Source organism: Anser anser, assembly GCF_964211835.1.
Source record: "Anser anser genome assembly, chromosome: 8".
In the NCBI taxonomy this organism is placed as follows: domain Eukaryota; kingdom Metazoa; phylum Chordata; class Aves; order Anseriformes; family Anatidae; genus Anser; species Anser anser.
In genome coordinates this window covers 30,422,258-30,448,940 of record NC_139728.1, presented here as the reverse complement: position 1 = coordinate 30,448,940, position 26,683 = coordinate 30,422,258, and the positions used below count along the sequence as shown (strand labels likewise).

Sequence of the window (26,683 nt, the reverse complement as noted above, 5' to 3'; positions counted from 1 at the left end):
CGGGCCCAGCGCATGCTCCGCGGGCCGGGCCCGCCGCCGTGCCGGGACCGCCGCCCTGCTCCTGCCCCTTCTCCGGTTGTGTCCGTCCCCGGCTCGGCTCTCGCACGGCCCGGGCCGCCCCCAGCCCCGCGGGGGCAGCGGGAGAGGGGCGCGGCCGCCCGAGGCGCGGAGGAGGCGGTGAGTGGAGCCGGCGGGGGCTCGGGGCGGCGGGGCCCGGCGCTTCCCCCCCCCCTCCGGGGGAAGAAGAAGCTCGGGGAGATGGCGGCCGGGAGGGAGCCCCTGGGGGAGCGGTCGGACCCGCCGGGCTCGGAGGGCTTCGGGCCCGCGGTGGGAGCCGCGGTGGGGCGGGGGGAATGGGGGTGGTGGAAGGGGGGGGGGGTGTGGGGGAACCGGCGTGGAGCAGCGCCGGGCTGGGGCCGCGTGGTGCGGGACGGGGGTCGGAGTTTAAAAAAATCAAAACCACAACGAAAACGCCGAACCGTCTGGGTGTTCCTGGCCGGTCGCGGATCCCCTGTGGGCCCCCCGGTTCTGTTTTGTGAGCGGGGCGGCTCGGAGGCGGCGCTGCCTCACGCCTCGGTGCGGCTCGGGGGGCCTGGACGGGTGGATGCGGGCCCAGCGCTCGGTGCGGTGCCTGCTCAGTGCCACGGGTAGAGCCAGCCTTGGGCAGCCTTCGGCACCTCCCCGGGGTGCTCCTGCCCCCGGGGACGGTGCCCGGTGGGTGTACGGCCCGGCCTGGAAGCAGGTAACCCTGTGTGGCGAGTCGTGCCCACCTTCCCCGGCCACCCGGGAGCACGGCTCCGCTGTGCGCGGGGGAGAAGAAAACCGAGCGTCCTGTTGTTTTAGGCCCTCCTGTTGGGTTAGGGTGGAAAAAACGCCTATGAAAGCTTATACAGGAGAACCAGGAAATAAAAGGCTGAACGCCAGCCCCGCTGCGGAGCCGGCTGGCTGGTGGCAGGAGGGCGGCACGGGGGCCGCGGTGTGCGGCGGGCACGGCTGGGCCCGGCTCTGCTCGGACAGGACCTGGCGTGGAGGCAGGGGAACACAGCAGGGCTGTTTTGAGGCCTCGGGACTGGAGAACAGACCAGGTGGGTACAGCAGAGTTTGGGGGGAGGGAGGATGCAGTCAGTCAAAGTCGCACCAGCGTTGAAATGTAACTCCGGTCGGCCCGGGATAGCGCTCGCTCGAAGAAGCGAACATCCGAGATGTTTTTCTCTGGTGCGTACGCTGGTGCCGCTCGAATCGCCGGTGCCGAAGATAGCTGCAAGTTCTGTTTTGCCCATATAAGGGGAGTGGTAGGCATTTCCTCCTGGCACTTGTTTGTAAAACACGCAGGAAGTTGCACCTTGGTCAGGGTTTGTGCTGGGTGATGCTGTGGGACAGGTGCTTGGGAACCCGGAGCAGGTCGAGGGCACGCTGCTGGAGCCTCGGCAGCCAGCAGGTCACGTCAAGCCCTTGCTGTCATCTGCGGTGTTACAAGCGAGCAATCGCAGGCAGATTTCTGTTTTTTATGTAAATATATTCATGGTGATTTGGTTCTCCTTGAATATCGTACTTGTCTAAGTGTCTGCGTGCCGCTTGCCCCAAGGCCCAGTGGAACAGAGAATACTCTATGCTCACACAGAGCAAAACTGCGAGCTTTTGACCTTTAGGAAAGGTTAGGTGAAAAAACGTGTAAAAAGCCAAACTGAGTGGGTTTAAATTTGCTCAAGAATATAAACGTGGAACGGGAACGAATCTAAGCTTGTCAGCTCCTGGAAGTCTCTGTGCTGCAAAAATATTTCAGAATTAATGTCAAACTTCTTTAAAAATAAGAAGCAGAGTCTGGAAATCCAGAACTGATAGGGAATGTGCTGTTTGTGCATATCCAAATTGACTTGTCTGCTAAATGAATTTATGAAACAAATGAGAAACAAAACCTGGAGAGAGTATCTGGTAGAAAAGCTTTGGAAAGCAGACCTGCATCAGCTGCAGAGCAAAAAGTGAAGTATCCCTGAGCAGTTACAGGAGAGACTCAGTGGGTAAAATCAACAAACCTTTTAAACTCATTTTTTTTTTGTGGGCAGAGCCCACAGTTTGAAGTTACTTTAATTCTTCTACCTCATGTCTAGAGGGCCTGAGGTAATCCAGGGTTCTCGGTTGGAAGAGTAAGCGCTACTAATTTGGTAAATGTAGGTTAACTTTTCTGTAGTTTGGTCTTGCAGATAAAAGCCTAAATTGACAGAGAGCAGCTTCCCTTTTTTGTGCAGAGGGGAAAAAATCTTTGAGTTTTCTCAGGCAGCATCCTGACTGTCAGGCGTGCTGTTGCGGACAGGAAGGCTTCACCTCTTTCCTACCACGCACCTCCCCATCCTCCCTCGGCGTGGAGGTGGAGGGCGTTTTTTCCCCCGCAGAGCTGGCCCCGGGTTTCCTGGCACCTGGCCGCTGCTCGCTTTGGTACGAGGAAGAAGTTCAAAATGCGGCACAAACCCGAATGGAGAACCCTTGACTCTGCATGCTGCGTCGGGCATGAATTGCACGAGAAAGCTGCCCTGTGTGTTTACATAAAGAGGAAGGTGTTTGAATTGTTTTGAGAACTTAAGCTGTTTAGATATGAAAACAAACCCTTCAGGCTGGCTTGTGTTTGGATCTGAAAAGGGTCATTAACAGAAGCCATAAACCAGAAAGTGTGATCAGAGATAGAGAGAGAAGACAGAGTTTGGTCTTGGTTCCTGACTTACCTCATGTCCATCAGTAGCTAAAAATCATTCAGAATAAAACATTTTGTCATAAACTGTCGATATTCAAGTTGGGCAGGCGACAAAGGAACAGCAGCTTGTCATTTCTTACTGATCAGGCATCGTTCCTGTAAACGCACTCAGATTGCTCTGGGTCTCTAAAGCACTTAAGATGCAATTACATTTTCAGGTATCGATAATGGCAGACACTTGCCAAATTGATAGAAAATGGCTTTTCCTGTTCAGCGCGCGCTTCGGTCAGTGAGTCCTTACAGCCCGCCGTTCGCAAAGGGAGCTCTGCCAGGGACCGACCGCGCCGTTCTGCTGCTTGGGCGAAACGTGAAGAGGAGAGCGGAGTCTTAGCAGGATTTTGGGGTGTCTGGCAGCTAAATTGTTACTCCCCTCTGTTTCTATAGCGTTGATCCAACGCGTGAAGTGACAGATTAGGGGAAGATCGATGTGCTCCTTTATTTTATTTGATGTTCTTGGCAGCGCGTTGGGTATCCCATCCAGTATTCGGTTTTTCCCATTCGCCTGGCCCCATGGAAGAGCCAACACGGCATTAAAAGCCGCTCGGTTACGTGGGGGGGGTGGTGGTGGGGTAATGTTGGCTCTCTTGGGCAAGCCGGCTGCGATTTCTCTTGGTTCAAAGTGGAGGGGGAAGAGAGGAAGCGTGATTTAGTGGCTTTTATGTCCTGGCTGGGTGGGTTTTTAAGGAATAGGTCCTGAGAATTGTTCGTTATGAGGGTGGCTGAAGGGCTTAAAGCTTCAAACAGTTTTTCTGGCTAGAATATTTTTTTTCTGTTGTTCCTGAGCTGATGATATAAATAACTGCATAAATGATAGAAAACCTGAGCTATGTGAAATTGGAAGAGCAGCTTTGTACATGGAAAAGCGTGATCTGTGTGTCTCACTGCATGCATTGGCCTTTTACCGTGCTTTTGATGCCAATAGTGACACAAATGTTTTTGTTTATATGCTTATTATTGTTACTGTTTAATGTTTTGAAATACCTGTCACACAAAATTGGTAGATTTTTTTTTCCCTGCAGGATGTGAAAGATAAAAATAGGAAATAAAGGGAAAGAACTGAGAATTGGAAGTTAATGGGAAAAGCTTGGGATGTGCACATCATGCTGAACTAAGGAGAGAGGCAGTGCTGAAGGCCTGGAACAATCAAATCAGAGCTGGTGCTTGATGCAGAAGCTTCTGGAAGGCTTAAGGTGACTAAATGCAGTTGCAGCTGACAAAGAAAAGGAAAATCGCTTGTGTTAGTGGAAGTGGGTGAGCGCTGCTCTTGGTTCTGCTCAGTCAGCAGCTCTGATGGCAGCGCAGCCACCTTCCAGAAACACAGGGCACGGCTGCCAGCTCCCCAGGGGGCAGGAGGGCTCGCTAGCAGCGAGCAGGCTTTGTGGGGTGACTGGCTTCAGGAAACGCATCCATCCTAAATGCACCTGTCTGGCAGTTCGTTCTGCGAGGTGCTTTAGGCTGCCCCTTCAAGCTGGACTGTTGGGTAAATGAGAGTTTGCCGTAAAGTTGGAGGAATTTGGTGTTTAGCGCTAAATTCTCCGAGTTTTGCAGCAGGTAAGAGTTAGCGTGAGTCAAGGCTCGGGTTGTGTGTGTGCCGGAGGAGGGGACAGGAAGGCTCACAAAGATAGGAGCGGGATGGATAAGCACGTGATGCGGTGCTGGATGGGTTTTGAAGCCTTGGGTTGGGTTTGAAGTCCCGTGTTTTAATCTCAGCTGTTGCTGGCCGGTGCCTGACTTTGGCCAAACAGCCTGTTTATTCCTGCAGTGCATTTCTGCCCCAGACTCTCCTGCCCATGCTGAATTCCCTCTCCATATATTGAGGTAATATTGGCTCTTGCTATTTTAAACAAGAGAAGATTCCTGTTCAACAGTAATTGCCTTCTTTGAATTAATTCCCAGTGGTGCGGCGAGCACAGCTTCTTGCAGATCAAAGTATTGAATGTTTTTCAGTTGTAAATAAAGAATGAGGGGTATAGACATTTGTCATTTCCTCCTGTGAAATGACCTGCTGGTTTCTTATAAACCTTTATGCCAGAGGCTGCAGGTCCAGCTGAGAGAAGGCGTCCTGCCTTAGCTGGTGGCACAAGCGCTGCTCTTCTGCTGGTACCTGAAATAGAGAGGGGGGAGCAGCTCTCTGCTGAAGGGCTTTGAAACTCTTGTATGTATGGAGATGCTGCAGGGTAAGAGGAAGGGCTCCAAACCTTCCAGCCTTGGAAGTTCCAGATTTGTCTCTCGTGGTCTTCTGCCGAGACTTGGATCGCTGGTAGTGCAGTAGTTTGTTCTGAGATTGGAGTTACGTTGTAAAGCAAAGCGAACATCTGTCGGTGCAGTATTTATTTCAGGTTTGTAAGAGCTTGCCGTCTCCCCACCTCGTTTCTTCGTGGTTTGGCTTTGGAGAGGCAGGAAGGCTGGGGAAAATCATATGGGACAGCTGCTCTTCCCTCCAGCCTGGAATACACACCACTGCTGGGCAACAGCTCGCTTTAAAGCACGTAACAGGACATTGCGCGTCCACGAGCAGCTTTAAAATACACAAAGTGCTCCAAGTAGGCCTTTTGCGTCCGTAGGTAAGGAGAAGAAGCAGACCGAGGTGCTACATCCTGACTTGGGCAGGGGAGCGAGGGAGCGCTCGGTGAGAAGTTTGTGTGTGTGGCGACTCGCTTCGTCAGGAAATGAGCTTGGCACACCGAACTTTTATACCCGTTTTGAGACGCCAGCAGCACAAAGCAGTACATTTAACAAAACAAGCCCTAAAAGCCTTGGCACTTGAGCAGTCTAAGTAACTTCCCGTTGGTTGCCATCCATAAATACCTGTCTCTGCACCGCTTGGGATTTCACTGGAGTACAATACATTCAGAGCAGGTTTTTGGTTTTTTTTTGGTAAAGCTGCGTTAGGCTGCAGGGCATTAGTTGTTCAAGAAAAAGGTACAAAAGGTACCATCTAGCTCAAATCTTGCTCTAGGCATTACGCACATACTTTGCTGTTTAAATGTGCTGCTTTGCATGGTGCTTTGCTTTTCTTCTCTTTTTTTTTTTTTTTTTAAATTTTTGACCCAAGGATGTCAGGCTCTCTCACACCTTAGGCTGGCGGTCTCCCGCGTGGAGAGGAGAGGTGGCCTCCCTCAGTTCCGATGTTTTTGATCAAGAACAATCACAGGCTGCCGATTGCAGTTCACATTATGTCGTTCTCCTGTACGCTCTTTCATATTTACTGAGGATGCACAAGAAATAACCTTTCACTTTCCGAATGCTTCTGCATTTCGCTTTTCCTCAAAGTATGGCAAAACATACTAATAATTTTGAAATTGTCTGAGCCCGTGTATTTAGAGAGTTTGAGAGTTCAGAAGGAACCAGGCAGTTAAATCACCCAGCCTTGGCCCCCCGTCGCAGCTCCGTGGCCTGAGCTGGAGCACGCTGCTCTGCAGGAGTTACCCACTCCTCTGGAAATAAAAAAGCACATTTTCTGTTTTCCTTTTTGGCTTTCTACTCTCACCGATTTGTTGTGTTTGTATTGAACTATTTCTTTTCCCTTATTTGAATCTTCTGCCCTTACTTTGATTCTCATTTTTCCACTAACGAGCCATTTAATATCCCCAGTTTTCTCCCCAGCGGTAGCACTTACAGTGGTAAGTGGCCTCGCAGATTTTCTGATGACCAGGTCTTACTGCAGAAATCTTGTTTCCTGCTTGTTTCTGTGACCTCTCCGGTTTTTGGAAGCCTTTTAAAGTATCTGCGCCAGCAGAGCACAAACTGTCGTTCCCCACCAGCGTGCAGGCAGGGATGCCTTCTCTCCCATCTCGCCGGGACCTCAAACTCTGTGAATTTTCAGCTTTAATCCTCCTGTGGTTTTGTTTTTTTCCTAGATTCAGAGCTCTGTGTTGGCTGGGTGGTCCCCAGGTTGTTACCCAGGCAGCACTTCGGTGACGCCGGCTGAGTGATGGGGTGGTCGGTAGCACCCAGAGGGTGAGCGCCCCTCAGCACCTCTCCCCCTTGCAGCTTCCTCGTGGAACCTTCAGATAATTGTTCCCCCGTTAATAATACATCGGTGACATATTAATACATAATTTATATATAGTCTTTTTCCTTGGGGTCCATGGCATCCTGTGCTTCAAGGACGTAAGCTGAAGGAAGAGCAAGGTGCAGTTGGTGTGCTTGCTGCAGCAGTGGCTGCGATTCCGTAATTTAGCGCGGGTGCTGCCTCCCACCACGTCTAATGCTGACGTGCCCGGAGTTAGTCCGCCACGAGTCGGTACAGGCTGTGATGGACACCGTGTTCTTCTGAAGTAGTGATAGGACCTCAGCACCCTTGCAACGGGTTTTCTATGAGAAACATCACCGCCTGGCTTAGAGAGTGGCTTAAATGCATTTTATTGCAGTGTTATGTATTGATTTTTGCAAAGTCTCTCAATAACTGTGTCTTGTAAGAGGCAGGGAATAGTCAGGAGTCGATCCAGCTCTGAAGTGATGGCACGGTCAGAGCAAACGAGCCTGTCTCGGTCCCCTTGTTTTGTAGGGTCACGGCTGCTGATTGCCAAGAGGACTTGTGTGCTGTGTCGCTGCCCCGATGGCAGTTCCTGGCGCGTGGAAGGAGCGGGGGCTGTGCCTTTTGGTGATGCAGAACAAGCTCCCTGCAGCTCGATGGGCGCGTTGTACGTAGATGCGCGTTGCTAGCGTGAGCGTTGCCCACCGGCATTCCTGCCTGGAAGCCTTGGTCTCACCACTGGCATTGTCTGGAAAAAATCAGCTTTTGTTGTTCTGTGCCAGCGCTGGCTTTGGGAGTGATTCACGACCGTGCGTTACGAGTCTTTTCAATAAGAGGTTTAAATTCACTTTTAAAGATAGACTTAGTAAGTGAAAGGACGCTTAAGGAATGCTGACTTAAAAGAAAAAAAAAGAAATCATTTTTCAAACTACGAACAGCGATCTTCGGCCAAGTTAAAAGAAAAAATCCTGCTGTTCTGACAGTTCTGTCAGCTTCCTGCACACGTGACTGCAACACAGGCAAGTTACATCTGTATGAGAAGGCACGTTGGCAAACAGAGGGCTTGCTTTGCTTTTAAAAAAAAAGGCAACTTTCATATCCTGAGTATTTGATGTATGGGAGCACAGCCTGAAAACTGAGATGCCAGTCGTGTTTGCTTCGTTGTACAGGTTCCCTGCTTGCCCTTTGTTGGAACTGACCGAAAGTTTGCCTTGCAGTGAAGAAGGCGTCTCCCGATTTTATCGCGCTGTATTCTTACAAGTTTGCCGTCGAGTTAAGAGAAAAATGAGCCGAGATTTTTCTTCGCTTACAGTGTGCGTGTGGAGGGAGGAGGCAGCCGTGCTGCGGGGGTGCCGGCAGGACCGGGGTTTCACGCGGCGGGTCGCAGCGGCGCTGCCTGAGGGCGCTCCTGTCGGGGCTCGTCGCCCCTGCAGCAGGGCAAGCAGCGCGCTCGGAGGATGCCTGTGCAGCGCAGAAGGCTTCCCGTCAGCTCCCTCCCCTGCTTTCCACAGGGATGTGTGAACCCGAATGCTCTCTCTTGTGACAGTCCTGCCGAAGAAATGCTGGTGTGCTTTGAAGTGGAAGCAGCTCGGCTTCATCCAGCCCTGCGTACACGAAGAAGCGTTCTCTGGAGCTGAGCTGCGCCGCGGTGTGTGCCTGCTGACCTGGTACCATCTAGCACGCGGAGAAGCGCTTATTTAGAACCACCCTCTTGCTCTCTACACTCGGAGAATTAATGAGACGTGACAAGGGCAGGACCTGCCAACCTATAAATCTGTGGCGGGGCTCTGCCTCTGAAGGGAGACAGATGGGGATCATGCGTTAGCTCCATCCCTGCAGGGCTGCCACTGTGGGCCTTGAGATCTTTGTTCCTTCTCCGAGGAACGAGTCCCTTAGAACTTCTTCAATCCATTATGTCTCTGGTACTTAACTACTTGATAAAGTTTAATTACCAATTAATATAAATTGCTGTTCTCTTATACGCTGCTGAGTCCCGCTTGTGTTGGGAGTTCCAAGCGAACGCGGTGCAGACAAATCAGTGCGTGCCGGTAGGGCTGAGTAATTACAAGCTTCAAAACCTTCACTTGTACCAAACTTTGTGGCGAGTTCAGCCTTCAAAATACAGCGGAGATGCAAACCACTGTCTCTTCCTGATAATTTTGCTGAAGCTGGCAAAGGCTTTTAAACTGCGACGTCTTTTCTGCGTGGCTCCGTCTAGAAGTAAGTCGCGCCACGTATTTCAGCTCGCATTTTTAAAGCAGACGAACCGGCGCTGGTTCCTCATTCAGAGCCAGGGCAGCTTGCACGTGTGCTCGATACGGCTTCGGAGGTTACCATCCCCTGGTGCTCGCTGCTCCCTTTCTGCTTGCCCAAGCAGCCCCCGTGGAGCTCAGCCCGGTTCTTCGCGCTGCCGCAGCAGCTGAGGCTCACACGATGGTCAGGGTAGGAAAACAGAGCTGCAGAGGGCCGGGGCACAGCTAGAGGTAGAAGGGGTTTCTTCTATTTAGGACAAAGATTTTAATAAAAGTTTGTTGCTTTTTTTTTTTTTTTCTGCCTCAAAAACTGCTTTACGCTCTAAACTAAAATCCTTTTTCTCAGTGGAGAGCCTGCAAATGGGATTTGCTGAGCGCCAACCCAAGGCTGAAGAAGAAGCTAATGTTAAGAGATCACTTTTCGGGACTTAGTTCAGAGTCAAACCCTGGTTGAGGGCACCTTGGTAGCGTGGCATTCCTGTGTAAAGCACCAAGAGCTCCGCTCCAGGAACATCCCGTATAGAATGTGCTAATAACGGGGTACATTTTTTGGCTTCTGCGACCGTCAATTAAGCTTCCGTCATTCTTAGCTGAAATGGCAGGGTGGCTTTCAGAGGCCTTGCTGCTCTGGAGAGCAGGTTGAGTGGGTGCTATCAGCCAGCAGAAAAGGAGGCTTGGAGCAGCCTGAACGAAGGCCTTTGCCCTGATCCCAGCAATTGCTGGTCACAGTCCCTTAGCTGTCAAAACTTCTTGCGGGGCGGGGAAAAAAAAAAAAAGTGGTCTGGTATTTATGATGGGTTTAACACTTAACAAATCAGGTCTTCTGTTATCATCAAAGAAATGAAGTATATAGAACATTTTTTTCTGACTCCTTGAATCTGAGCGTACTTTGGCCTTCCTTGCTGTGGTTGGCGACAAAACAGTAGCAGGCAGATTTCTGTCCCCTCGCAGGTGTTAGGAGCTGGGTCTGCTCGTGATGGCTCTGTGGAAAGGGCTTTCGGTCTTTTCCGTACATTCAGGTGAACCTGTTCATGAGAATATTTTCTGCCTGTCTTTTTCCGCTAGACTTTCAGGTTTTCAGGAGAGATTAATGCTGAGAGATCAATCGTACGCTGAGCGCTTGGGGAAAGACAGAAAGGCTCGTTGGGAGCTGATGGATGCTGACAGTCAGCTCTCCGGTGGTTTGGTTGCAGGATGGAAAAAGGATTCAGTGTGAGGATCTGATAACTGTGGGTGTCATGCATTAAAAAACATAAAATCAGATCTGTGCCCTCTTCTGAGGGCATTGTTGAGAACCCTGTTCTGCTCAAGCTTTTGGTTGGAAAGGAGCGGAGCAGCACCAAGGGTGGAACGGGCTCTGCGTGACCATCCTCCTTCCGCGCGGGTGACGCTTCTGCCAGAGCAGAAACTGGCAGGTATATCTCTAAAAACAGGCTCCCAGAACTCCCTCCAACGTGTTGTCGTAAGATGCGTTTTGGAGAGGAAAGGAGAAATTGTGGGAAGCGCTGAAATCCCCTCCTCCCCAGCTCTTGCTGCTTTGGAGTCCTGCGAGGATGCAGGTACTCCGTAGGCTGGGTTTGGACACGATTTGTGCGGTGCCCAGGACGCTCAACCTGGTGCTGGGAGCCTCCAGGGCGGCGTTCAGCAGGAGGTGACATTGCTGCGGTGGCTGTTACGTGGTGCTGTGACAGTCGTCGTGGTGCACCGACAGGGCACGAGCAAGTTCTGCCCTTGTTACGTATCTGTGAACCTACAGCGTGCTGCGGGTTTGGGATTTATTTCCCCTTAGAAATTAGGGGAATAAAATTTTCTATTCCCGAGGAAAGGTCGGGTCTATGATGCTGGAGGAGCGATGCATCCAAGTTACTGCAGGAATTGCAGCCAGGTTTGGCTTTTCTTTAAAAAAGAAGAGTGAGGTCAGCTTTACCTGCTCTGTGCGTTTGCTCTGTCTGAAGTCTCCTCGATACAGACGGCTGCTTAACGCAGCTAATATTTGCCTAATGTTTAATGAAATATTTATTCCCTTCCAAAGCAAACCTGCCGGGGTTTAAAACAGTTGATGAGGTTACAAATCAATGCTCTTCTTGACCGGCTGCCTCCTAACTAAATCCTGCAATTAGCCGGGCGTGGTGGTTCTCTGGACGTTCGTGTGTTGGTTTGCAGGGGACAGCAGCCCCCCGGCAGTGATTTAGGGCAGGGGTTTGGCGTGAAGCTTCTCATCTGCCTAAAATTCCCCAGGGCTTCTCTAAATGATGAGCGACGCCTCACTCACGTGGCGCGGCAGGTCTTTGTAGGGTCTGGACAGTTTCAGTCTGTATACCTTATATATGGCATGTGCGTAAATACGGGGATGTGTGTACGACAGAAGAATAAAACGCGGCAGAAGCTTTGCTGTTAAAATTCCTGCGTGCTAACTTAGGAGTGAAGTTGTAAGTTACTTCTAAGGACAGAAAAAGGAAGTACTTTTATGGTTAAGAGCGCAGAGCCGAGGCTCGGGGAGCCATCTTAGCGTGCTCAGGCTGTGCTGGGGGGGTGGCACGCGGCCCATGCGCCTCCCGGCTTCTTTTTTCATAAGTCTCTACACAAGTGCATGCACGTTAAGGGATGGATTTGCTCCCCTAAGCTTTTTTCTCCAGGTATTCTTTTGTAGGAGGTATCTCTCGCTACAGTTAAACATTTTTCTCCCAGTTAGCAGCACCGTGGTGCTTGCAGGTTGTCAGCCTGCGGAGCTGGAGCGGAGCAGGGAATGCCCGGCTGTTTTTCAGCAGTTCCTTTTCTTAATAGTCCTTAGTGTTGAAATTCAGGCTTTGTAATTGTAAAACGTACAGCGTATAAAACCAGGGGAGCGGCATTTTAAATTTCCTCAAACTTTCTCTGCTCTTCTTTCCCCCACCCTGCCTTTCCTAACTTACTGCTGGGGCGGTCACGGGGAGACCTCTCTGGTTCCCCTTCCTTCTGAGCTGCCTTTGCTCTTGTTTTGTCATTCGTACAGCTCCGAAAAGGAGTAAACATAGCACGGAGCTACGCTCTCTCTATATTTAAAATTATACCCGTGTCTTTACAGCAGAGAATTGATTTTAGGCTCGTTCCCTCCACCATAAATACAGAAGACGTCGCGTCTCATGGCCTCCATGCAAAGCGTGTTGTCAGTTCTGTTATCAAGTTGAAAAGGGGAAACACGAAACCCCAGTCCTAGAGCACAGTTCCTGTTTTTCTGACTTGACAGTTTGAGCTCAGACTTTATCGCTGCTAGTTTTTGGTAGGTTTGGAAGCACACAAACACTGTCTGGTGGTGAACAAATGGGTCAGCCTGGATGTAATGTTTATCTACCTTCGCTTTCTTCCGAGTGATGCTGGGGCACCCCCAAACTGGGGGGTGTTTAGGCCGTGTTAGGCTTGTCCTGGCAGGGAAGAACAGAAAGTGATAACTTGAAAGATTGACGCAGTATAACGTAGTAGAAAAGCTACTACGGATGATTCACGCCGATGGCAGCCAGCACAGCAGTGCAAATACAGCACCCCACAGCCTGGAGCCACACTGAAATAGCAAGTATTTGCTCTAGGTGGTGCTTCTTCTCGTGCCTTTTCTTTTCCCTTGATGTTGTTCCCCCCCCCCCCCAGATTGCTCAGCCTCAGCAGAAACTCACACTTGTTGTTTTGCCAGCGAGAAATGAAGGTGGAATAAAAACTTGACATAACTTCTGAAGGTTGTGTTCTGATGAACCGACTGCGCGTTGCTTTGCTGCCATCGACCTCTCATGCTTCTTCCCTTGGTCATTTTCTTTATGATCTCTTCTAAGGCATGGATATAAAAATAAAGTTATTTGCATCAGTGGATGCTATAGCAAGGCTGGCAAAGACTTTGACTAAAAATCATATACACCACACACAGTTCTGGAGGAGTACTTATGTATATAAGGTGTCCAGATCCCATCTTGCCACCTGTAGCGTCTGTGCGGTATTAAGCGGATTGCAATTGATGTGAATAGCTTGATTGGCCTTGATTAAATTGTACAGCTGCTGCGAAGGCTCTGTGATAGCTGTTCCATTCCCTGCTGCTGTTTTGATCGTAAATGTGCAGCTGAAGCATAGAAGTTACGAACTTAGCAATATGGAAATTCCCTATATGTGACTGCTAGTTCCTGTAAACTACAGTAAATAAGACTAAGGCTTGCTTTAGAAGGTTCTTTTTCTGTCGTTTTTTTTTGGTGTGGTTTGAACAAAGGATGGCAGGCTGCATTCACGACGTGCCAGCTCCTAGACCCGTGGTCTGTTAGGTAGCACGGCTGTGGCTGGAAGGGAAGGGGCTAGGAAGAGGTTTTGTAGAGCAAGATGCTTGGCGGTAATAGCAGAATTTGTCAAGAGTGATTTAGCCGTGAAAACTTCTGAACTTCTGGTCCTTCTTCACGTTGGCTTTCAGTCCATGGTAGTGTGATCCCGTGAGTCATTTACTTAGAAGTGATCATTAAAGGCTGAAAGCATATTTACAAAATTCTGATGAAATGCTAGCGGTGGGTGTTGCTCGTGGGGACACGCGTGACCCGGCCGTGTCAGAGGCCCCGAGGTCGGCGGTGACAGTGGCCGGGGCGTAAAATAAGAGAAGTTTCAGGCAGCCCTGGGAAAGTAGGTACGGAGGGAGCTACTTGGGGTGAGTCAGCCACGTTTGAGTCAGTGCTAAAAGTGATTGAACGAGACAGTCCCTGCGTGGCTATTTTTAATATTTGCTTGCTCACATTTACTGTACGGAGCTCTTTACAGGAAAGGTAGTTAAAAGCTGCTAGGTCTTTAAGCTGCTTTTTATGGCAGTGACTTATTTTATTGATTTGGAGTGATGTCTTCGGTCTTGCCTCTTCTGAGAGTTTTAGGTCTTGGCGTGATTTTTGTTCTTGTTCTGCCTCGTGCTTTCGGAAGTACCGCTGTCCAGTGCTCACTGCGCCGCATCGGGCGCCCCGTGGATAAATCGGTCTCAGGGCCAGACCCTGCAGCGGGAGCAGCGAGGCGGGGTGGTGAAAGTAGCACGGTAGCACCTAGGGATGCTTCTGTGCCCCACCAGGTGTTTCATAAGGGATGTGATCTAATACATTTAAAAAGTATTTTGGGGTTTTATCCGCCACGAATATTCAACTCACAGTTTTTCTGTTGTATAACCCTGCTTGCAATTTCCGTAATGCTTCGAGTGCTGCCTTTCTCAGGACAGCAGCGCGTTCAGCCCTGCAGTTCTTAAGACCAGTAAGGTAAGGTGCGGCCCTGGCCCACGCCTTGACAGACACAGGTATTCTCTTTACAGGTGTTGACAGCTGTATTTGCAGGAGGAAGAAGTAGAGGAGGTCGCTTGGGGTGCGTGCGTGTGTCGTGGAGTTCAGCGGTGGCTTCCTGTTTACTGCTGCTGAGTGAGGATTTGGGCTCGGGCCAAAGAAGGTGCAAGAGTGTGGCTTGTGGATTCGCTGTTACGCCGGCCTGCAGCTGCCTCTCCCCTGCCGTCCCCACCTCCTGGCAAGGTGCTGCAGGAGGGACCGCAGCCGTGGGGCGCATGCAGGGCCTGGCAGTCGCTTTCTTCTCGTGCTGTGCAAACAAGCGTCCGGTGCGCAGCCCGGTTCCTCGAGCTCCGTGTTGGTTCTGAAGCTGGTTGGGGTCACGATTCTTCGGACCAGAGGCACTGTGGCTGAGTTGGGATAAACTGGGCGTGCTTCGGCTGTTAAAGGTGAGATAACTCGTGGTCATCAGCCTCTTGGAAGGAAAGGCCGACCTGTTGTGTGTGCAGCTGGTATCGTGGGACTCAGCAGCAGCGGGAGGCGAAGCAAGACCTGATGGCTTGTTGGTGCTGAGTCGGGGCAGCAGTGAAATGGTCCTGAGCCTGGAGCTGTTGGGAGAGGGGCCTCAGAAGTGAGGGCAGGAGGGCTGCAGCCAAGCAACGTCTGCTCCCGTGTGCTTCCGAAGAGCTGCCGTAAAACTGTACCCGGACTGGGAAGTGCGTGGTGAGGATTGGCCATAAACTTGTATTGAATTGCTCTTAGCCAAAACTGGAAATGGAGGAACAGCGAGCTCCTGTAAACTTGTGTAATGTAAAGGCACTCCCGGGAGTGCCAGCAGACTCCTGAAGATGTTACATCAACCATCGTGTAACTTTATTTATTTATTTTCTTTGGGCAGACTTCTTTATAATAGCTAGACTTCAAAGAGTTTCACTCGATGCTCTGAAATACAGAGTATGTGCGACTGGGACCTTTTCCACGATTTCCGTACATCGTGCGACGCTCAGAGGAGGATGTTTCGCTGTTAAAGGGAAGACCACCAAGTTGCCGTGCAGTAGCTGCGCGAACAGGACAAGGCAATGCTTTCTAAAAAGAGAAATCAACGAACTGTAAACAAACGCGAGATGATTCAACCCTATCAGGATTTTGGAGAAAAGTTCAGTCGGACGGGTGAACCGGAAGAGGTACAAGACTTTCTAGGCAGAAAAGCGTTCAGACTGTCAGACTGAAATTGTTCAGAAATCGTTGTGTGTGGTGAGGTCCCATGCATTGCCCCACCTCTGTGTCAAGGGCTAGAGGCTGCCTGGGTACAGATAAACATAAAGGCGAGCTTCAGTCATTCTGTGACCAAACCATCAGCCAGAGGACGCTTCTGAAATCTGCAGCGTAAGCTCCAAAACCTGTAACGCAAACAGGACTCGAGAAGAAAAACAAAGTTCTGCTGCTCGGCGATGCACGCTAGAGCCACTGCTGTGTCTTACCACCTTTGAGCCGCTGTTGACACAACTCTGAGGTCAATATGTAGAACTTACTCCGTTTATCTGGTTAGTTAAAAATAGCCTGGGGATTTGTCCAAGAGATTGAATGAATTGAATGCAAATATTTGGATTGTCGGATAGGGCGATACTAGGATATAAGTCATCGCTGACAAAATACGCGCAGCAGCAGTTCTCTTGGTTGTGACAAGCACACCACGTCAAGCCGTCGCATTCACAGTTAGACTGGGGGTGGCTGTTCAGTAGAAAGCAGAGAACTCGACGAAATCAGTTAAAACTTCGGTTGAAAAATTCCACCGTTACTGGCACGGTGTTTTGAGACCCCGTCCTGCTTTACTCAGCGAATCCAGGCATGCGCAGGCGGGCTGGATGCTGGTGTCTGTGCCACGCTGGGGATAGCAGACGGGTGGACCTGATTTTACGGGTTCCTTCTCAGCCCCCGTTCCTGCAGAACAAGCTGCTTGTGGCTAAGTCGGCGGCGCTTAAACGCTGAATTGTCGGTTACCTTTGTTGTCTCGGGAGATCAGAACAATCCTAGACGGGTAGCAGCGTATTGCTCCGCTTCAGGCAGAAAAAAAACAGCTCTTAGATAAGACTAATTGCAGAGGTTGGCAGCCAGCGTCGCTGCTACGCCAATTTCTCAAGGCCTGTAGGGGTATAAAACAACAGGACCTGTGCTGTCCTAGTATCCAGGGGCCACTTGAGATGTGGCTGGCACCGTTTGCACCCCGAAAGCCGCGGGGGATGCCTCTCCAGGTGAACAGTTGCGTGTGCGTAAAGCAGCAAGTGTTGGCTGCAGGGCTGTGCGCGGAAGGCCGAAAGAGCTGAGAAGGAGCATCAAATCCTATTGCTGGAGAGCCACCGCGGTTTGGGCTCTGCTTTTTGGTAACCTTGCCGCTTGGCAGAGCTCGAGGTGTCTGTGCAAACCTCGTTTCTGAATAGCTTCACTGGTTGGTTTCCTTTATTTTAATTGGCTTCTGCTGATTTACTTGTATTTGACTTTTAGGAGGAAACAAGCCTGCAGCTGTGAAAAGCGATGTTTTTTTCCAGATTCAGCTCTTTGTCATGGCTTGGATCAGAGAAAAATGGCTTAGGGTGAGATTTGCAGCTGTTTATTACCCTTACAGGTGATATTTAGGGCTTATGTGCTCCTCTTTATGGTAAGGTAGGCAATATATTCATTAAAGCCTGGGAATCTAGAAATAATTGCAAGTAAACTGAAGCATATCCTGGGGGAGAGTCTGCTCATCCAGCTTTTGAACCTTCAGGCTAAAGAGACGAGCGTGGCTGCGGATGTCTGAGGTCCCTTGTAGTCTAAGGAAAGACTTGGAAGCCTTGTTTGACCTACTCTAGTTTTCTGTTTTAGGACAAGGTAGGAAGCATCTTGGACTCGATTGCCCAGACCGGCGGTACGAGGAGCACGTGGCATCCAGCTCGAAGGCAGATGCCTGCATTGGGTCAGGTGCAGGAGAAAAGGACAATGTGCGAGGCTTGCCAGGCACCCTCCCAGCTCCAGCTGGGGAACGTGTTTTGAACACAGCACTTTTTTCTTAACAAACCACTTACCTGAGACCAAAGCGAGCAAAGGTCAGCGCGGACTCATTTTTTCAGCTCTGACATGTGCTGCTCATTAGTGGGAGAAGAGGTAGAGCAGCACTCGGCTTTTTAAAGAGAAAAGAGGAGTTCCTGCCCCAGGCAGTCTGAAAATAAACCGGTTTCAAGATCTGTCACTGTTATTCCTTTTTTCTAAAAGTCAGTTTACACACCGTTTTCTGTCCTTTTCTGTTTCTCACACGCATGCAACCACCCTGGCTGGCCTTTGGGATGTATGAACCGCAGGAGGAGAGGCCCTTGGTGGTAAGGATGGAGCAGTCCTGGCAGGGATGAGCTGCTCCCCTGTCCTCCCCCAGAAGCTCCAGCCGTGGCGAAGTGGTGAGGGGAGCAGAAAACAAGCAGTGAATGGACTTGAAGAGGAGCTTCAGTGTCGTTGTCTCTTATTTTGTGTCTGACAACCCCATTAACTGGTGGGGCTCCTTCTTCTGACTAATGGGAATAAACGTGTTTACAGCTGGCTGTTCTGCAGGTGTGCTCTGGTGATCAGTCAGTCATAAAAAGTAATTGCTCCGCGTGGTTATCGCAACAGCTGGGCAATAAAGACCTGCGTTTCCCACTCATAAAAAACCATGTCCCAACAGCAGCCAGTGCTTCTCCTCCTCGGTCGTACACGTCTTTGGAGAAATGCGTGGGCATGAGCAGGCCAGCGTATGCACGGTGCACGCCAGAGGCAGTCACAGTAAAATAGGAATAAAGTTAGCTGCAAGTAGCAGTGTCGGGACGTGAGTCTGGTTCTCCTTTCCCAGGGCTGGTCTCCATCGTGCTGCCAGGAGCGGGTAGGAAGCCCTGTGTAACTTGAGCCAGAAAACCACCAAAAACTCTACCACTTTGTAGAGAAAACCGCCCAAACTGAGCCAAATATATCCAGTTACTTCGTTTCAGCACGCGCCAATCGCAAAATGCAGGAAAATGACACGAGGACTCGTGAGCTGCTCCTTTTCTGAAGCCTTCTCGCTCACGTGCCCCCCCAGCTCTCCGTCCAGCCTTCCCCCTTGAGCAGAGCTCTAACAGCAGGCGCGGCGTTAGGGCCACGTTGCGCTCCTGCGGGTTGAGCGGATCCTCTGCCACCGTGCGGCTCCCTGTCCTCAGATGCCGGAGGCCTCGTCCGTGGGCAGGCTGTGCTTTCACATGGAGTGCTGAGCTAGTCCTCCTCCGCTTTTCTGAACTTGGAACAAGTTTTCTTTACACAGCCCAAATAGTTTTGATCATTAAAATGGTTTGAATCAGCGTAGTCCAGTGGCTTTCCATGGGAACTTTTTGGGCTGGAAAGCTCCTTGGCGTTCACTTTCTTTTCAGCACGTCTCTCGTGCGCATACATGGATAAATAAGTTTTTTTTTTTTTGCCTGTTTATTGCAGTGTGAATTAACCTGAATGCTTTTGGCTTTTAAATAATGGTTCCCCTTTGCAACATCCACTACCATTAAAACATTTACCCTCCCTTTTTTGACTGCTTTAGTACTGGTGAGAGTGGTAACCTGCATCTTATTTCCAGAGGGTGCCCGGGGACCTGCGCAGTGTGTGGGGCATGGGGTGGGCTGGAGGGGCTCTGCTTACGGTCACGGAGAAGAGAGCCGCGCATGGGGCAAATCTGTTTCCAAACGCAGGTGGTGCTTTGCGTGATGTAGCAGAAATTAAAATGCAGTTTATATCGGGCAGAGGGAGAGGTAGTGCCGCTTTTGGACCAGTGCCTCCAACTTCCTAGATGCAGAAGCATCTTTTTTTTCCTGATGGTTGTAGGGCTTCACGCGCTGGAGAAAGGCTGGCTGGTCCTTCTTGGTGAAGGAATGTGACAGTGCTGGCAGGTAGTACTGCCATATTCCTACCTTACGTGTGTGCTGGGGGAATGGAGGGGGACAGGGAGACAGAAGCTACGCTCCGTTGCTTCGCGTTGCTGGGTTTTGCTGTGCTGGGTGGAGCCTTGGCAGGAGGCAGGCCCTGCCTGAAGGGCACAGGGTGCCACCGGAGCATCCTTTGTCACCGATAAGGTGCGTTTTTCCTTCTTGCTTTCCTTGGTTCTCTTGCTGGCAGCGTAGCTGTGCATTCACCTGTCAGAGGTAATGGACAGAAGCGGGTGCGACTGCTGGAGGAGCTGGGTGAGGACAGCAGATGAGCGGTGGTCTTTGTTTGGTGGCTGCAGGCAGGGAACGTGCCTCAACCTTTTTTGCCAATTTAACTTAATCTGCAGCCCTGTCGGTAAGACCAGAGGCAGTCTGTGCTCAGATCTCAAATCCTACTGTTTTTTTTTTTCTCATTATTCCATTCCTGTTCTGCTTGACTGCATGCGGAGAGTTGTACAGGTGTCTTTGCACCGTGACGTGCAGCTGCACTTGGCGCCCCCTCCGCTACCAGAGCGCCTGCCACTTCACGGAGATGCGTGTGCTTCGGCTCCCAGCTCCTTACCGCGTCGCGTTGGAGCTCTTTATGTGGCACCTGATGGGAAGGGCTTTGGTTGAGAGACCGTCTTTAACCCTGAAATTGTTCTGGTACCGTGGGGCTACGTGGTCCAGCCAGAAGTGCATGCAGAGCTGTAGTGTTGGGGCTACCAGCGTTATAGGGAAGACCAGGAGAATTCAGAGAGGGTTAAGAGGCTTCTGAGACCAAAATGCTCTTAGTCTTGATAGCAAACCCAAAGTTGGCTCTGAAATGGTATGGTTTTGTAGGTTTATTATAGAAAGCATGTTTACTGGTTAGTAGACGTCTTTGTTGGTGGTTTTGCTCTGCACAAAAAGGCAAAGATAACTGGCGAAGTTTTGTTTGCTTTTGTTTATAACTTGTTTTAAATGGTGAGCCCTTAAGAGTGAGCTTTAAAATTATCTTCTCACCACATTAAAAAAAAAAAAAAGAAAAAAAAAGCAAACCATCAAAAAACACTTACCAAAGTGCAAAGCCGCCACAGGAAGCCCGTGACTACCAGAAATCTTCGTGAATAAAGCAGTCTGGGGGGTTCGAGCGTCTTGCCATGTGCACAGGAGATGTTGACCAAATAGCTAAAACTGTTCAAGCCTTTACAAGCGATGGTGAAAGTGCAAAGAGGTGCTAGCATTTCGGCTCCCCCTCACAGGGCTGCTGCAATCGGCCCGAGGTTGCTCTTCGCCTCAGGTGGTTCCTGCTGCTCAGGAGGTGCTGGGTGCCAGAAGTGCTTCTGGATGGTGCTGGGTGAGTTCCTCCTCCGGGCTGAGGAACTTGTGCTTTGGCGACACCTCTTCCTTCACCCAGTCCTTCTCTGAGGCCTGGTGCCCCCGGCATACGGAGGGGAGGCGTGGGGCCGGGGCTCGGTGGTGCCCCCCAGGGTGCCACCACGTGCAGCCAGGCGCCGGGGAGCAGGAAGCAGGGGGTGGGGAGAACTGGGACAAAAGTCTCCATTTTGTGATTTGAAAGCGAGAAAGGTTAAGAACATCTGTAGTTGCTCTCAAGGAAGTGGCTACAGGGCTGAGCACGAGAGAAGTGACCGTGTGCGGTTACCGCGCCGGGAGCTTCGCGAGAGTGGCCTGTGAGCAGCCGGCGAGCCGCGGCGAGGGGTAGCTCTGCAGGAGCTCTGTGGTCACCGAGAAGTCCCGGCCCCTTCGCGTGTTTTACATACGCTCAAACTAGAAAGCTGTAGCGCGTGTGAAGTCTGCCTACTCGTACCGTTGGTATTTGGGGGAACTACTGCTGCTAATTCTGCCTCTTGTGCTAGAGGCCGCCGAGTGGGACGGGGGAGAGCCGGGCTGGTTACCAGCGCCGGCGCCGGTTTCCTGGTAAGTGGGCACGTCGCTGAATTTCTCCTCCTCTGCTCGCCTGCAGAAGAGGCGTGCTGATAGCGTTCTTGTGCTGGTTAAGCACTCTTGCCTTTGCTGGGTGTCAGCTGTTTGCTTGTTTTGGTTCGTTTCTTAGGAAAGATCGAAGGCAGGTTTAGAAGTCCAAGTGCCATCATCGTAAATCTAAGCTCTCCTTTTCTTTAAAAATAAATACAACGTAGGATTCCCACGTTGGGGAGCACCAGTGGACCGTGGAGATGGCCGTTATATCTGAAGGGACATGTCGTTGCTGTATTATGCTAAAGGTGATGTAGTTTTGTGAAAGTGGGCTACAGAGATGCCCCCGGGTATGTCCTAAGTCTAAATAGGTATCCAGGAGAAACGTGGCAGCCGTAACGGACCTGGGGCTCATCTCCCCTGCACCTGCACCCTGCCGGGCAGCTGGGATCCCTGAGCAGGGTGGATCCGGATGGATCGTGGCACGTGGAACTCCTGCAGAGAGTGTGCAGATGCATGGCGAGTCCCCAGGTGTCAGGGCTCTTCGTTGCATGTATCAGCGTGGTGGCATTGGAGAGGCTGGAAAGCTTGTGAAGCCGGAGGAAGCGATGACCTCTCTTGATCCAGTCCAGTTAAAGAGAGGAGCTGTTGCGAGTCACAGGTCTGCATCTGGAAGGCCAAAGTGCTTCTTCACCTCCCTCCTGGAGGCTTTTCCTGCTGGGGAAACTGCTGGTGGCTCCTACAGCAGTCCCAAGTGGTCGGGGAGCTCGGGGCGCCAGGGTGTTACAGGGAGGAAGAAGGGAGGTGTTGAAGTCCCGGCACACTGCAGGACACCGGCTCCCCTTGTGTGTTTGGGAGCACCATCCCGGCCGGGTGGCTGCTCTTGTCTGAGCGCCCGCGGCAGCGAGCTGCGTGCCGGTGTCAGTCCCTGCAGTGTTTCAGTTGTCACACGTGTTGTTTTTTTTCTTCCGGTCCTTCTGCGTGGCAGAGTCTTGCAGCGGAGTTTTAGCTGTTGACGGGCACTGAGGGCACGTGCGTAGTCTGGCCGTGCCCGTTGCAGCGACCTGCCGGGCATCACTTGCCAGCTGAGCCCTGAAGCAACGAGCTTCGCACGACGGTACCGCTGCCTCTTCCAAGAAAACGTGGGCTTGTGGAGCTCTTTGCCACGCCGGCTGATTGTCCCGCAAGCTTTTCCACACATCTGACCTGACCCTCAGGAAAGCCCTGAAATCAGCGCCGTGCCACCAGGAAGAGGCCGAGTTTCCTGAAGACCTGCTTCCCTGCTGGGAAGATGGGGTGGCTCTCGGCCAGCGGGCTTCCGTCGCCACCGCGCGCGGCGAGCCGCCGCGTGCTGGCACAGCACAGGGGACATAGGTGAGCAGCCTGGAGGGGGACTCAGAGGAAGGAAAGGGATCGTTAGTGTCGTGTCCCAGGCAGGAATAAAAAAAATCAGATTGTCCATCCTCTCTCTTCAAGCCTGGAATCCCCCTGCAATCCCAGTAGCATCGGTCTTAGTAATAAAGCTTTTTTTTTAGCTGGTCGGCTTATGGGAAAAAAAACAAAACAAAAGCAACAAAAGAACTTTTATCTGGTTTGTGTGTGATATGAGTTTGGGAGTATCGGCTGTGAGGTGGTAACACAGAAATCGTGTCATTGTGCGGTAGGTGTGGTAGGTTTCCAAGGTGGGTTGAAGCTTGATACGCAGATATATTTACCTCCAAGGTTCTGCTTTAGCTGAAAGCTGCTTAATATTGACTGTTGAAGCATATAATAACAGATTGTATCACTTGAAGTTGTTATTATACCAGAAACTGTGGATGAGAAAGGATTTGGTACAAGTTTATAGTTTAGAAGCAAGCTCAAAGAATCGCTGGTGGCTACTCCTTCCACACCAGCCCAGCCAGGGGAAGCCCAGTTAGTGTCCAAAGGAACATTGGGCTGGAAAGAGAGGAAAACGGGACTTTGTGTGCGTGCTCACACGTCTACAACTGCAGTTACAGACCAGATGTGGTAAATTAACACGCAGCTTTTCCAGTGAGCTGAAAATGTTCTTCCCACATAGGTGACATGTCATGAAATTCGCAGAAGTTTTTGAAATCGAGTTGGAAAAGCACAGGAAATGAGCGCGCTTAGTTCTCATAGTGTGACAGCGAACTGAGTGGGTTCATAAAGCGCTCAGTCTGGTCTGAAGTAGTCAGTACGTGAACGCTATAGGAGCCTGCATCCTCTGCTTTTCAGAGTTAGATTGCTAAAAATGGAAATATATCACATCTGTTCATGTAAGCGTGCGTACAGTGAAGGCTGGCTGCCCTACCCATCATGTGCACTCCGTTTTTCAGTTCTTAAGAACTTCACTACTCTTTAACGTTAACTAATTTTGCTGAAAATTTCCGTTCTGTGTTCTCAGCCCGATGTTTAAAACAAAGTTTTTCAGCATAGATCAGTCACATCGCAGAATGAATACTGTAGAAAAACCCAAGGGGAATTAATAACGCTGTTGTAGGGCAGAGGTAAACAACGTGGGGTGGCATCGCTCTTGAGAACAAAGCCAACCCCGAACGGTGCGTTCAGCGAAAGGGTCCTGTGGGAAAAAAGGGGGCGGCGAGCGCATCCATCGCGAGGATGAAGTAATAATGGGTATGCACTGGAAGGACACAGATGCAGTTTAGAAGGCAACCTCATTGTGCGCTGTAGTACGGGGTTTGAATTTTCAAAAAGAACATTTTAGGAAAGTCTACATGTTACTTTGTGAGCGTAAGCAATCGTAAACATCCCCTGGCTGTGTCCTTTTCGTGAAACAAGAAACTAAGCGGGCTGCGAGAGAAGAAAAAGAGGAAGAGCTTGAAACTGGTGCATAAAACCAAGTTCTAGTTTGGTCAGATATTCTCCGGGATTTTCCTCTCCTTGTGTTTTAGGGACTTTTGCCCCCGAAACAGGCCTTCCAGCTTTGCGTTTTGCTTCCAGTTCGTTGGCTGTGGTGGTTCGAGTGCCTGGCAGCGATGGCCGGGGAGGTGCAGCGGGGCCGTCGCCTTCCTGCAGCTGGGCAGCACCGTCCGTCCGTGTCTCGCTTTCGTGTCAGCTCCCCAAAACGTGCAGGAAGCAAAACTTAATTTTCAGGTCCAAGCAAGTCTCAGCGCACAGGTTTGCCTCCGCTTGAGTGTAGACATGAGCTGTGTGGGCTTCTTCTCAAAGCTCGTGGAGGTTTCATTTGTTGCCTTTGCCTGAGAAAATGTCTTACAACTCCATTGCTCACGTAGGAAACCAGAGCTAGGGGGCATCCAGAGCCTCGTGTGAGCTCATGTGAGATGAGATTTACAAATGCCTGGTGGAGCTCGGAGCCAATTTCTGTGGTGTCTGATACCTTGAAATATCCCCCAGCTGACAATTTAATCCTGTTTCCTTATTCTAGGGAAACGCTTCTCGCGTTTCTGGGTATTTTTGTAGAGCGTGGGCTCTCGGCGGGTGCAGAATGTGCCAGCTTGGCAGGAGGTATCGCAGCCCCGTCGGCTTTTCTTGCTCCTCCATCCCCGCCGGCATATTGACAGCTGCCTTCTGGTCAGGGACAGATTGGCAAATAGATTCTGAAGTATTTAGTTTATTCCCCTTCCTTCTCTTTCTTTGACTTTTGAGGCATACAAGGGTTGGGAGGGGTTATTCAACAATGTTGTATGTTTGTCTTTTTTTCCTTAGAAATGCTGGGAGTGTTGGGCTTGAACTGCTCTGCCTTTACTGATGAGATCTTGGCTGCAGCATCTTAGGCAGGAATTGGAGGTTTTCACCAGATACTTTTCTTCCAAATTTTCATTAAGGCTTAGTAGTCCAGTAGCCAGACCAGAAGCAAACTGATTTTGAGCAACCTGCCTTCTAGAATTCCCTCTCTGTGGGTTTTAACTTTGCATCTTTCTGATAACCAATTTTTTACGGGGTTCTCATCTGTGTATGAGAACAGAAAGCTTTCTGCAGGTCTTAGGTCTGTAGGTTGACCTAGTCCAAAGAAATTAGATGTCGCTTCTGACACTTGTGACGCTGTGGTATTATGTGCCCGTGCACCAAAAATCACGAATTTTGTGGTTGAAACCCTTTGTGAGAAGGATGAGTCATTGTCCCCCTCTGCTGGTGGGTGCCCCGGGCTGGGAATTGGCTCTCCCTGCCAGCTAGCTGAGCTACTCGGTGATTCCAATACGGGCTTCCAAGGAGGTGGCAAGTATGTGTGTGTAGGTAGGGCAGGATTTAAGTGATGAAAGAAACCTTTTGCTTTGGGGAGAGCTTAAAAGACTTTAATGCATCAGCTTTCAAGGTGTGGTGTTAGCAGACGGTGTCTGGGAAGAGCCTTCCTATCTTGCCCTACATATCTTCTCGAAGCGCGTCGCAGAACACTGTTGTCGCATTAGGAACAGGGAGCGGTGAAGAGAAACGTGCTCTGGGAAAAGTGAGGGCCGTGCGGTCGCACGGCTTCCAGCAGAGTCGGGCACGTCTGTCATCGTGTCCCCGCCAACCCGGGTGACGCCGGTGGAGGATGGCGTGGGCGCTGGGCGACGGGCTCGCCGGGCAGGATGAGGCCCGCCGAGCGTGGCGCGAGCCAAGCAAAATGAACTCGGCGAGGGGAGGGCTGCAGTGGTGCCCACAGACTCATCAGCGAAACACTCGGGAGGGAAGGAGATAATCTGCAGAAGATAAACAAAAATCAGTGCTCCGCCGAGGCTCTGAAACTGTCAAGTGGCAAAGGATTAAAATTCCCCTCAGGGTTCTTCTGTGATGAAGCTGTGACAGGGCCGCGTGAGGCGGGCTTCTGGCTGGAGGCGCTGAGGTGAACGTGGTGGCCTCGGGCAGGCCGGGCCAGGAGCCCAGCCATTTCGGGACCGGGGCATTCAGTGATGTTACTCTGGGGCCGGGGAGAGGTCAGTGGGGGCTCTCAGACCATCACCATGCCCTTCTGACAAGGTGCTTTCCTGACAGCGAGCGCAGCACCCTCGGGAAGGCTTGGTAGTGAGCAGCAAGGTGGGAGCTGGACGCTGGGCTCTCCTCTCATCCCCAAAAGCGTGCTGCAGTGGAAGCAGCAGTGTGGTACTTCTGTGTTCTGGGAATTGCTGCCCCGATTAGAAACAAGCACCAGCTATTAAGCAAAACCAAGGAATGCTGTGTTGAAGAGAAACAGTTTTGATTTATGAATCTGCAAGGGCAATGGTTTTACATTTCCCTTCACATTTTAAAACCTCCAGGCAATCTCTTCAATGTTATGCCCACGCAGACATTAAAATATATTGAGTTTCAGTTGCAAGATACGTCGTTGAAAAGGGAGTGTTTTCAGTTAGATAACAGCTCCATCCTTAACCTTTTGCATTTACATTTTCTGGTGCTGTGCAGACATAATTACTGGCTTGTCTGCATGTTCCAGTAATCGTGCTCTCAATTACTTCTTCCCCATATTATTGCTGAGGGAATGTGTCTAGAAACTCAAATTTAACATTAACGTGACACAGATGAAAGGAACATGCAATTTAATTGTAAATATGTGCTGTGCTGTTAAACATTATTTTTGTTATGATTGTGTGATGCTTGCTGGGCACTTTCCAAGCACAAGGGAAGCTTGTGGTTCCGTGCCAGGCTTT

General features: G+C 50.7%; 1 protein-coding gene across 2 annotated transcripts in view; it reads left to right on the top strand.

The window, feature by feature from the left end:
- Positions 1-26,683, top strand: part of JAK1 (Janus kinase 1) — a 58,677-nt gene continuing 31,994 nt past the window's right edge. For both annotated transcript variants that reach the window (XM_083845690.1, XM_083845689.1), the window contains exon 1: positions 1-177. The gene's annotated coding sequence lies outside the window, so the exon portion shown is untranslated. The remainder of the gene's footprint in view (positions 178-26,683) is intronic.